Source organism: Mus musculus, chromosome 12 (genome assembly GCF_000001635.26).
Source record: "Mus musculus strain C57BL/6J chromosome 12, GRCm38.p6 C57BL/6J".
Taxonomy (NCBI): Eukaryota; Metazoa; Chordata; class Mammalia; order Rodentia; family Muridae; genus Mus; species Mus musculus.
Window position 1 is genome coordinate 56,232,749 of NC_000078.6, and position 12,512 is coordinate 56,245,260.

Sequence of the window (12,512 nt, forward strand, 5' to 3'; positions counted from 1 at the left end):
TAATTATACGAGGAGCTTCACAGACAAAGAACAATGGCAGCAGCATTATGAGCCAGCTTGTCAGAAAGATACAAATGCAGGCATGGTCCTGAGTTCAAGGGCAACCTGGGACAGAGCTAATTTAGCTCCAGGCATGATCATAATGGTAATCTCAGGATGGTATCCCACCCAGCTACGTTTGTTGTTTGTGCTTGTAGGTCCAGGAAGATCTCTGATTTCATTTGCTATTGTTTTGTTTTGTTTTGTTTTGTTTTGTTTTGTTTTGTTTTGTTTTGTTTTGTTTTAAGTGTACTTGTTGTCTTCTAAGAATCAAGGGGCTGGGGTCTTAGAGTACTGATTCATGGGATGGTTAAGATGGAACCTGGAGTAAATGACTGAATTGATACGTAAATAAAAGACCTGGCTTTTGGTCTGCATGAGATGTGCTAGCAGAAAGTGATAGCAGTTCTTTTTTAGAATTTTTTTCCTAGCAAGAGCTAAGCTGTCTGGAGATCTCTGGAGAGGGAACATATCTATTTTAGCATCTTTCCTAGAACATCCAAGATTTTTTTTTTTAATAGGAGTTTTTCTGACTCTGGTCAGAAAACCCATGAGCTACCCAGAGAGCTTTTAGAATTTTTTTTTTCTAGCAAAAGAGAGCTGTCTCAAGCAGAGAGAGCTATCTAGAGCAGAAAGCTATCTTGAGCAGACTACAGAACCAAGAGCTAGCAACAGAGAGCTGTCTAGGGAGCCATCTCAAGCAGACTACAATGCTGTCAGCTTGTGCCCATGATTTGACTTTGAATCATTTTTTTTATTCACTCCCAAACACCCCTTACTCAGGGCCCCTGACAAAGCTGAGTCTGGCCCTTGGCACCAAACTTTAATGTTCACTGTGAACCAGAGCTTTGATTCAACAGTTCTTCTGGGGGACTGAGTTCATTCCTTTAGCAGGGTTTCGGATGCTGTCACCAGTGCTGCTACTGATCTAAGGCCAGTTTTTGTTTTTGTTTTTGTTTTTGTTTTTGAGATGTTAACCCTCAAACTGCCCTCCAAACTCTCAGCTCAGAAGCAATGCTAAACCCTTCTTTAGGAATGGGTTGCCATTGACTGATCCTGACATATGATAGATTAGCCAGGAAGGAAGGAAGGAAGGGGAGTATATAGAAGCTATGAGGAGTGCAAGAGAGGAAGAGAAGGAAATGGGAGAGGAGAGAAGGACAGAGAAAAGGGGGAAGAGGAAGGAAGGAGAGAGGAGGAGAGGAGAGAAAAAGAAATGAAAGAGGAACAGAAGAAAAGACACAGGATAGTTGGTAAAGGCTCTCAAATCTCTCTTTTATTTTTAAACTTTGTAACATTTGTTTTATGTGTATGTAGATTGTGTGTGTGGTTTGTGTGTGTGTGTGTGTGTGTGTGTGTGTGTGTGTGTGTGTGCTCATGTGCATGCGGATGCACATATACATGGTGCACTTGCCTGGGACGGCCAGAGGGTGATGTCCATTGTCTCTCTATTGATCTCCACCTCATGTTTTTCAAGATAGAGCTTGGAACTCACCAGTTAGCTGACTGAGTGAGTTGGAGCTTGGAACTCACCAGTTGACGAGTGAGCTCCAGGCATCTGCCTGTCTTGACTCTTCTCCCCAGTGCTAAGGTTACAGATGCAGACCACCAAGCGGGTGCTAAGATTCTGAATGCAGATCTTTGTGCTTGTGCAGTAGGCACCTCCCCCAGAGTTTCATTATCTTTCCCTTTAATTGGGCCATCAGCTTCTTTTATATTTAAGAAGTCTTGTCTTGTTCATATAAAGACAAAGACACAATTACAATCACGTTTTGCCTTTTTTTTTCTTCTGTGTGTTCCTTGCAGCATCAGAGGATGCTGTATACAAATGAAAATCCCATTAAATGCCTCAGCACCATTCATAAAATGAGTGAACAGAGATATTATGGAAGAGAAATCTATCCCCGGGAGGAGCAGAATAAAAGAGGGGAAACAAACCCAGCTGAAGCTGCCATATGTCCAGAGATGATTCTGTGTCACACCATGTGGTTTACCCACGAGGATAAACTCTGGCTGCCAAATTTTACACAGAGAGGCATGAAATTGATTTCCGATAAAGACTGGTCTAGGAGTGTAGAAGGTAAGAAATGGTGAGCTTAATGCAGAACACGAGGGTGGTGTGGACTACAAATACCAGCTGACAGATTCATTTGGCGACAAATTGCCGAGATTGGCTTCTCTTATTTCCAACGAGAGTTAGTGCAGCAAGCCCTTCTGGAATTTCATTATTATTTCCTGACTGAACTTATCAGAAGCGTTTGTAAATTGAGGGAAAAGGGAGGCAAGCCTCTCCAGTGTGCTTTCTGAAATACATGGAACTTAACTTACCTTTTCTCTGGCCTCCACTCTATTGCAAGGCATCATCAATCTTTGGGGCAACAGTGGTGATTTGCAGTGACAGCTAAAAATACACATGGAAAAAGAAGTAAATAGGAAAAGTACTTAATGTTTGTGAGGAATCAATGAAACTACCACAATTTCACATTTTGGTTTTTTTTTTTTTTTTTTTTTTTTTTTTGAGGGAACAGACGCAATTCACTCTAAACTCAGACAAATGAGTTTATCTAAGGAAAATCACAAGCAAACAGCCGAAAGCCTGATATTGTTTATTTCTTTTGGACTGGACAAACTCTTCTCTACAAACAAGTAAAACCTGCCGAAACAACAAGTTAATAAGAACAGAGATCACACAGGGCCCAGTCCTCAGCTCAGAGGTCAACATCTGATGCCACACTCAGCAAGCTCTATTGTTCCTGTCAGAGTCGGAGTTTGGGACTAGACTGGGTTTTTGTGATAAATAGTTTTTCAAAGATCTCTTGGGTTCTTGGAAACCAGGAGGAGAATACAGTCACATGTGGAAAGGACAGATACAATGGCACGTCCTACAGGGTTCTCCCTTTTCCATCCCCACAGGAGGGTCCTGTCAGCAGGGTCCTGCCACAGTTTCTGGCATTGCAGGCACAACTGCCTGAGCCTTTGTTATCTTTCCTTTATGATTAGGGAGGAAGACTTGAGCATGTATCATATCAATGGGTTTTAACATCTGTTTGTATCAATTCTGCAAATTACTTCTTCATAGAACTAGAGTTGGAGTCACAAGTGTGGTTGCAGACGGGCCTTGATAGACAGACTCCGACTAACTGCCAGCTACAGGACAGCCATCTAGAACACCAGAAATACTCGAATATTTATTACAGGAATGAAGCTCCTTGGTAATGTACGTGAAAGGTGTTCTGGAGAAGCCAGGCCTGAGAGTCCAGGACTCCCACTCCTTCTATTACTGTGAAACTGGTCTCTGGTACCGATCTAAAAGTCTCTTAATTTTTAAACTAACCCTTTAAGCAGCATATAATTTACTAGAGGAAAAATGCTAATTTTTTTTATCAGTAGACATCCACTATTGATGCAGCTTCATAAACCTAGAATATACCTTTAACTGTTTTTCTTTTAATCAGGTTACTATCTAAATACTTAACAGCCAGAATGTCATTTTAGGCTTGGGTATGCATATTCCTTAGCAAAGGCAATTTATTTATTTTTAGCTTTCTTATCATTGGGCATTGTGGTTTGAGAGACATTAAATTTAGGCTATAAATGAGAGGAAAATAGTGAACGCAAGTTCATAAATTCTCAAGCCAAACACTAGAAAACAAAACTCACCATCACACAACTGTGTAAGAGGAGTCCATCACTGAGATGAGAGATGCTTCGTCATGTGACCTCATCAGCTTGCTGTGCCACATTAACGTGATGAAGGGCAAAAATAAAGACACACAAGTCATTTGGTGAAACTCCATGCAAGTTCATATTTTAAATGTGCAACAAACTAGCAAAGGAAAAATTGCTTCCATATAATAGAGAATATATGAAAATCTCAGAGTGAACATTATTCATCATGGCCAGAAAGGACTGCCTTCCTGAAAGATAAGGGGAAAGGGAAGGTGGCCACCACGGTCCTAAAAGTCCTGGCCAGAGTGACTAGGCAAGAAAATGAAATCAAAGATTTCTAGGGCAGAAGTAAAAATTGTTGGAATTAACACATGAGGTCAATTTTAAAGTAGTGGGATTCAAAATCAGAATTAAAAAAAAATGGTTGTGTTTCTAAGTATTTGCAACAAACCATTTGAAAGGGAAAGTAGGAATACGATATTAGAAATTAACTTAATGTTAAAGACTTATTCCCAGAAAATGGAAAACCATCAATGAGAGAAAATGTAAATAGACGGAAAACTATTTTATGTACATGGATTTAAAATAATGTTGTTGTTGTTTTTAAAGTCTATGCTTCCCAAAGTGATCTACAGATTGAAAGCAATCTCTGTCAAATTTCCAATCACATTTTTCAAATATAAAAAATGATTTTAAATTTTACATGAAGCCAAAGAAAATACAAAATACCAAATCAATCTCATAAAGATAAAACAAGGCTAACAAAGCTTTATATCAGATAAGGGGCTATATGCCAAAGTATAAGAGACTGCTTATAAATCAATAGCAAATACAACCTGTTTAACCCAGTATCAAAACAGCAACGACAAAAATCTGATTTAAAGCCGGGTGTGGTGGCTCACGCCTTTAATCCCAGCACTCGGGAGGCAGAGGCAGGCGGATTTCTGAGTTCGAGGCCAGCCTGGTCTACAAAGTGAGTTCCAGGACAGCCAGGACTATACAGAGAAACCCTGTCTCGAAAAACCAAAAAAAAAAAAAAAAAAAAAAAAAAAAAAAGGCTTTGAAGAAACACGACAAAGTCTGATTTATAAATGAGTTATGACTTTGAAGAAACATTTCTATAAGGAAGATATGACTGCCCAGTAATACTCTGCTTTCCCTTCAGGCTGTCTGGATTAGCTTCTTTTCAAATGAATGACTGATATATATATATATATATATATATATATATATACACAAGATGGTCTATGTCCCAAATCAAATATCAATACCACCCACTAGAATGGCTGCTATCAAAACCCCAGAAGACTTAAGTCTTAGTGATTGGAACCAATAGACGCTGGCATTATTATACAACATGAAAATGTAGCCACTGTGGAGAATACTATGAGGGGCATCAAAAAACTAAGAGAGCCAAACACTGGACCACCAGACAGCATTCACCAGCTGATATGAGGCTCCCAACACACACAGCAGAGGACTTCCAGGTCTGTGTTCATTCAGAGATGATGCACCTAACCCTGAAGAGACTGGATGCCCCAGGGAGTTTAGAAGTCAAGTGGGGTGTGGGATTGGGACATCCACATGGAGACAGGGAGTGGGCAGGAGATGTGGGATGTGGAGCAGTCAGAGGGTGGATGAGGGGAATAAAATATGGAGAGTAAAAAATAAATTAATTTAAAAGTACCTAAGAGAGCAGAACTACTATATGACCTTTCAACTTCATTTCTAAATATGTATCCTAAAATTTAAATCTGATCTTAAAGAGGTATCAATACTCTCATGTTCACTGTAGCATGATGCATGATAGCGAAGCTATAGAAACAGGCTAATTTCATTATTGGCAGGTGAATGGATATTCACCATTTAAGAAAAGTACTTTTGGGCTGGAGAGATGGCTCAGAGGTTAAGAGCATTGGCTGCTCTTCCTGAGGTCATGAGTTCAATTCCCAGCACCCACATGGCGGCTCCCAACTATCAGCAATGGGATCTGATGCTCTCTTCTGGTGTGTCTGAAGACAGCAACAGTGTACTCATACATAGAAAAAAAAACAATCTTTATGTATTTTAATCTGATAAAGATTTAATCTTTAAAAGTAGAAAAGCAATTTTTATAATCTATGGTAAGATGGATGGATCTGGAGGACAATACACTAAGTGAAATAAGTCAGTCACAGAAAGACAAATATAACACGAGCCATTTATAGCATAGCACCTAAAATTGTCAGTCTCCGAGGAACAGTGCAAATGGTAGCTGCCAGGAACCAGGAGTGAGAGGGAGGAGTCACTGATCAATAAACATAAATTTGCAGTTATGCAATATGACTAAGCTCTGTAGGCCCACCACACAACACTGCATGGTCAGCAGTGAACACAGACAATATGTTAAGGATGGAAGTCTCATGGGAAACATCCTTACCATAAGAAAGGATTTATTTTTAAAGCAAAAACAAACAAACAAACAAGCAAACAAACAAACAGCAAGATAAGTAGCAGGTATAAGAGACAACATGTTGTCTTGGTTCTCAAAGTCATAAGTAAAACATTGGCTTACTTCTTAAAATTCTAATCATTCCATCTAGATTGGAGCCCTGGAGTATAAAAATCCATGCAGCTAACACAGGAGACCTGCAGGCTCCTGTACATGAGAGTCCTGTGAGAGATCTGGGAGGAAAATTCAATTGTCAGTGCTTTTCACAGTAAAAGCTGACACTCACCTGCTCTGTTTCCCAGGGTCAGGGTCAGGGTCCGGATAATGACTGTTATCCCATTTTCCAGATGAGGAAACCAAGATACTGAGAAAACAGAAAGGGTAAAGGGAGGGCTCGATCACCATGAGGTCATCTTGCTTAACTCCAAGTTATCTTGCCTTTCTATTGTTAGTAGGTTTCCTGGAGGAACTCTGAAGTTGCACCCTGATGCTTCTGAAACTGCCTCTAGTTCAGGCACATCTGGGATTATTGGTTCATAGGTGAAGATCTTGAGGATTGTGAGGCCCCTCAGGGGCACAAACGCCATATCTGCAACATTGCACATAGGATCAAGTCCTAACCCTGACCTACTTTAGTGTTTTTACAGTCTTTGACAGCCCTGTGTTGATTATTAAACTGTCAACTGTCAACCAAGAAAGACACATGGAGAAGGAAGATTATCATTCTAAGATTTGGTACTAGGGGGGCATGTGGAGTGTGAGTCTTGCTGAAGCCGTTACAGGTGAGACGCCAGTTAACTGACAAACCTTTCGTGTGATTAATAAGGCATCAAAGCATTAGGATAATTGACAGACCTTTCGTGTGATTAATAAGACATCTAAGCATTAGGAAAAACAATCATTTTCCTCTAATGGTTAATTGTTACTTTCATATGTGTGGATTAATATGCACATATCGAATGAACCCTTTCCTGGAACTTGTGGTGGGTAACTGGCACAGATGCGTCATGGCACCAACGAAAGGAACGAGTGTGCAGCTTAGACACGAACAAAAGCATTTTACTACTTGGGGTTTTCTTTTTAATTAGCATGTTCAAAGACATAAAAATAAAATAAAATCACATGGTTCACCAAAAGACATATTTCTTTATCTATTTTTTTATCCTCTCTTTCTCTGTGAGGTCTGGCACTTTAAGGGAGGAAACAGGCTCATCTATCGTCTCTTCTAATGACTTTGATTGTACAGTGTAAGGGAACCTGTAGTCTGGAGAGGGCATTAGTGCTGGATTCTAAGAGCTCCGGTATTTGTACTTTTGACTCTACCATCTTTTATCACACAACAAAAGACACAAATGAACAAAATGTACTATCTATACAAAATACCTGTAACTGTTTTGTTAACCCAAGAGCTGACCTCTTTACATGTAGTTTCAAGCTTAAAATCAGATCAAAGGCCGCAGTCGGGGCCGTGTACACAGGATGACCTCCTTGCCACCTCTGAGCTCCCGAGGGAGAGACTGGGTGTTTTATCATTGTCGTCTCTCTCTCTCTCGACCGAAGAAAGCTTCTGACAGTGTTTGAGTATGAATTGCCTGACCACAAGGCCTTGGGAGATGCTGTGTCACAGCCACCGCGGAGCTAGTGAACTGGCCCGGGCACCCTCGGTGTGAGTCTGGGTGGCTTGCTGGGAAAGATGCTGCACACAGCGCCAGGACAAGTTCTTTTGTTGATGCTGCAACCTCTGGCTGCACTCCTGGGGCCTTAAAGGTGAAAGAGTCTCAGTAGAGGAAAACATGAAAGTAGTGTCCTTCAGTATCTTAAGAAAAGAATGTCTTAATGTTGAGGAAAGCGTGCCTAACATTTTTTTAGAATTTTAAAATAATTTCAAATTTAGAACCAAGTGGCAAGAATAATACAAGCGACTCCTGCTTAGCTTTGACTAGGGCTCATCAGTTATTAATCTCTTGTCTGAATGTCTTACCACCTTCCTCTTTCTGAGGCATATTTTCCCTGCGACACCTGAGATTAGCTTTAGTCCTGGTCCACATGTCTCCCTGTTGCTGTATGCTTCACAGTGTATTTACCGATTACAGCAATGCCTCCTCACATAGAGTATCAAACCCAAGAGAGTCAACAATGACCGTCTCCATTAAAGATCATCTACTTCTTCTAATGTGTTACAGATGAGCGTCTCGCCTCTTCCAAACTGACCGCGCCTTTACTTATCATCCCTCTGTGTTAGCCTCCTTGAGTCTAATACAACTAGCCTTCTTCCTTCATCTTACAGTGTTGACATTTTTGAGAGCTGCAATCCAGTGTGGCTTGCTGCTTCCCGTGATGGGTTGAGGTTCTAATTACATGATAGAAATACCGCACTAGATGACATGGGTTTTCCACAGTTCCTCACACGGGGGTAGGGGTGGGCGAGGGTGGGGGGTGGGCACATGTTTTAAAAAATCACCACATGATCAATTCATAGGTAGAATTTTTTCCACTCTTATCAGATACAGGCTTTACCAACCAGACTGCAAGCAAGCTGAAATACCAAATTACCCACAAGCTAGACTTTTATAGATTAAACAGATAGCTTATATATTTTAGTTTTTACTTAGAAAATTTTTATTTGTATGAGATAATATCCGCGATGGAAAAATAAATCACTCCTGCTGTCCACTGAAGAAATCTCAACAATTTTGAAAGGTGTGGGTCTTCATTCGGGAGCCGGCATGATGAAGCGAAAGGACTTGCTAAGGATCACTTCCGGCAGGATGGATGGTGCAGCCTAGCCAGAAAAGCAAGGTCAAACAATGCAAGCTCCCGCGCACAACCCTCCTCATCCTTCCACAGACCATCTTCCACTCCATCACAGCTCATTGCAAACAAACATGAGTTTCTAAATGAAGAAGGAGTTGATCCATGGCCACATGTGTCACACATCCCGGTGCCTTCAGAATAGCACTGAAGATGCTCCCTGTTGGAAACAAAAGAAGTCCCCTTTGAGTCACTGGGCACTGTGGTGTTAGCACTAAGCAGTAGGTGGCGCTGTGAATATACATTGATTCTGTTCTAGAATCAGGAAGAGGTGAAGTAGGATCCCTTGTGGTTGCTCATGGTGAAGGCAGATGTCGGCTTGCTGAAGGCCGGCTGACAAGAAAGAGCCTTTGTTTCCAACCTCTCAACAGCATTGGCTGTAGACTTGTTTTTTGGTGGTGGTGGGGAGCTTTTCTCCCTCGTGAGTTGTCTATTCAAGGTGACAAACTATGACTAGGGTTTGCTCCTTCTTCGGTCCCAAGGAAGCCGTTTCTTTACCTTTCAAGGAATGCTAGAGACCCAGAGGACATGGAGTCGCTCTTAAAACCTTTGTGTGTTTCTTAGCCAAAGAAATGTATTCTGAATTTTTCCACTTACTTATATGATCTTTACATTTGAAACTGAGCACACTCAACTTTTCTAAAATTTGATTTAGTTTGAAATGCTAGATGGCTGAACATCTTACTTCTTAGAATATCAAGAGGATAAGAGTGGTCTATTTCATGTCACTGTTTATGGTTTTGGAATGAAGAAGGTAAGCTGTGTCATCACACACACACACACACACACACACACACACACACACACACACACACACACAGAGTCCTCAAAGCCCTCCAAACAACAGCATCTGCATAATCCTTTAATGAATTCAGGCCTTGATTATTTGCATTGGGTGCAAACCTGTACGGGCTGATCAGCACCTTGAGACACCTTATGTAAATTATGCAGAGAAAATTATATTCTGGGTTTTTTTTATTAAAAAAACTTAAAGATATCATTAAAACTATGTCTCACCAAATTCTTCCGATGGGGGGGAAAACATAAATAATGAAATGGTATTCACATTTACTCCTTTAAAAGAAATGTTCAGTTTTCCAAGTCAGGCCAAGAGAAGTTATACCTTCTAGAACCATGACATCATACAGCGTATGAAATGTTGACATCTGTTATCAACCCAATTAACTAGCTGCTGTTCAAATTGTGGTGAAAGTGCCCAGGGACTTCTTTTGTACTCTTATCAGTGGTTCAATAGCAAACTGCCAGGCATGTGTGTATCCAGGCTTTGATCTAATGCTCTGTTGGTTGTTGGCTCCAGCTCAAGAGACTGTGGAGTACTCAACGCTGGGCCTGCAGACCCCGGAGAGCAGGATGCTGTTGATACAGTCAATATTTGCATGATGCAATGATAATGCCGTCTTTATGTTATATTCTGGTTTCACCAAAACACGGAGGAAGCTTCCTTTTCAAGAGTGTGCTGTGGTTTTTTAGGAATTCTCTCCCCAACCCCCACCCCCGGGCTCTTTTTGTCTTTCTGTTTCCTGCTTTCCTATCTTTACAAAGAGCTACACCTTTAAAGTTATTACAGTCTCTCTCTCTCTCTCTCTCTCTCTCTCTCATTTTTATTTTAAATATTTTACATTATTTTAGAAATTTGGGCCTTTGCAACATTATTTTATATTCGTGGGGTAATTTCATATCTAGTAAATATTTCCAATCATATCTTATTATCTGAGATGGTCTTTCATTATGTAGTCATTTTTTTCTTTTTTCTTTTTCCAATTTTTATTAGGTATTTTCTTCATTTACATTTCAAATGCTATCCCAAAAGTTCCCTATACCCTCCCCTCCGCTGTTCCCCTACCTATCCACTCCCACTTCTTGACCCTGGTATTCCCCTATACTGGGCCATATAAAGTTTTCGAGACCAAGGAGCCTCTCTTCCCAATGATGGCCAACTAGGCCATCTTCTGATACATATGCAGCTAGAGACACGAGCTCTGGGGGTACTGGTTAGTTCATATTGTTGTTCCACCAATAGGGTTGCAGACCCCTTCAGCTCCTCAGGAACTTTCTCTAGCTCCTCCATTGGGGGCCCTGTGTCCCATCCAATAGTTGACTGTGAGCATCCACTTCTGTTTGCCAGGCACTGGCATAGCCTCACAAGAGACAGCTATATCAGGGTCCTTTCAGCAAAATCTTGCTGGTGTAAGCAATAGTGTCTGCATTTGGTAGCTTATTATGGGATGGATCCCCACATGCGGCAGTCTCTGGATGGTCCATCTTTTCATCTCAGCTCCAAACTTTGCCTCTGTAACTCCTTCCATGGGTGTTTTGTTCCCAATTCAAAGAAGGGGCAAAGTGTCCACACTTTGGTCTTCATTCTTCTTGAGTTTCATGTGTTTTACAAATTGTATCTTGGGTATTCTAAGTTTTCGGGCTAATAGCCACTTATCAGTGAGTACATATCTTGTGTATTCTTTTGTGATTGGGTTACCTCACTCAGGATGATACCCTCAAGATCCATCCATTTGCCTAGGAATTTCATAAATTCATTGTTTTTAATAGCTGAGTAGTACTCCATTGTGTAAATGTACCACATTTTCTGTATTCATTCCTCTGTTGAGGGACATCTGGGTTCTTTCCAGCTTCTGGCTATCATAAATAAGGCTGCTATGAACATTCAACTTAAGTTTTTAGCGTATGAGCAGAAGCAGATAGTGATAAAACAAAACAAAGAAGATCACCAGCCTGGTATCTCATTTAAAGTCAATCAACGTCTATGGAGAAGCTTTCTGGGCCTAGTGTTGTGATAGTTACTAGAAGAAACAAAAATAAACAAGACCCAGTTCTTACCTCTGGGAACATATCCCTTGGGACTTGAGTGCCATTCCATTACCTAAGCAGCACACAGAAACGCCAGGCTGGAGAGAAAGTCCATTCTGATATGCATCCTGGGCAGATGGAAAAGGGGGTTGGTTCTTTGCGCCAGAGTCTGACAGGCTTAGAGAAAGGCACAGGACATGCCTTGTTAGACACACTCAAGCAACAAAACTATTGTGACGAACAGGGGACAACTAGGACTTTAGGAGAAACTCAAGTATTGACATTTTATTAGGGAGGAAACTGAGACAGGAAAACCTGCACAAGTTGGCTGGTAACCTACATCATACGGGACCTTGCAAACACTTTGAGGGTTTACCTTAAAATAATAAACACTACAGCACATAAAAACAGGACGACAAATCAGAGAACCTCAAATCAAAGCTACAGAAGGTCTTCCCTTATCCAGTGATTCGAATTACGCTTTTAGTATAAGAACAGTAGGTACTTTTGAAAGGATAGACCTTGCTTAAAGTCAATCATCACTTATTGAGAAGCCTTGCCAGTTAGAATGACTGTTATCAAAACTTGAAGAATAATAAAAGCTGGTAAAGATGTGGGGAAAAGGGAACTTTTGCATGCAGTTGGTGAGAATATAAATCAGTGCACCTGCTGTAGAAGACAGGATGGTGTTCCATCGGAAAACTAAAAATGATCTGGCTAACCTCTCCTTGGTATA

At 40.8% G+C, this 12,512-nt stretch overlaps 1 long non-coding RNA gene across 1 annotated transcript; it reads right to left on the reverse strand.

The window, feature by feature from the left end:
• Positions 1-2,395: 2,395 nt before the first annotated feature.
• Positions 2,396-6,511, reverse strand: Gm36754. The gene is made up of 3 exons (XR_381611.1): positions 6,426-6,511; positions 3,700-3,771; positions 2,396-2,440 (listed from the first exon to the last, which is right to left on the reverse strand). It is a non-coding gene; the product is annotated as a predicted gene, 36754 (long non-coding RNA).
• Positions 6,512-12,512: the final 6,001 nt, after the last annotated feature.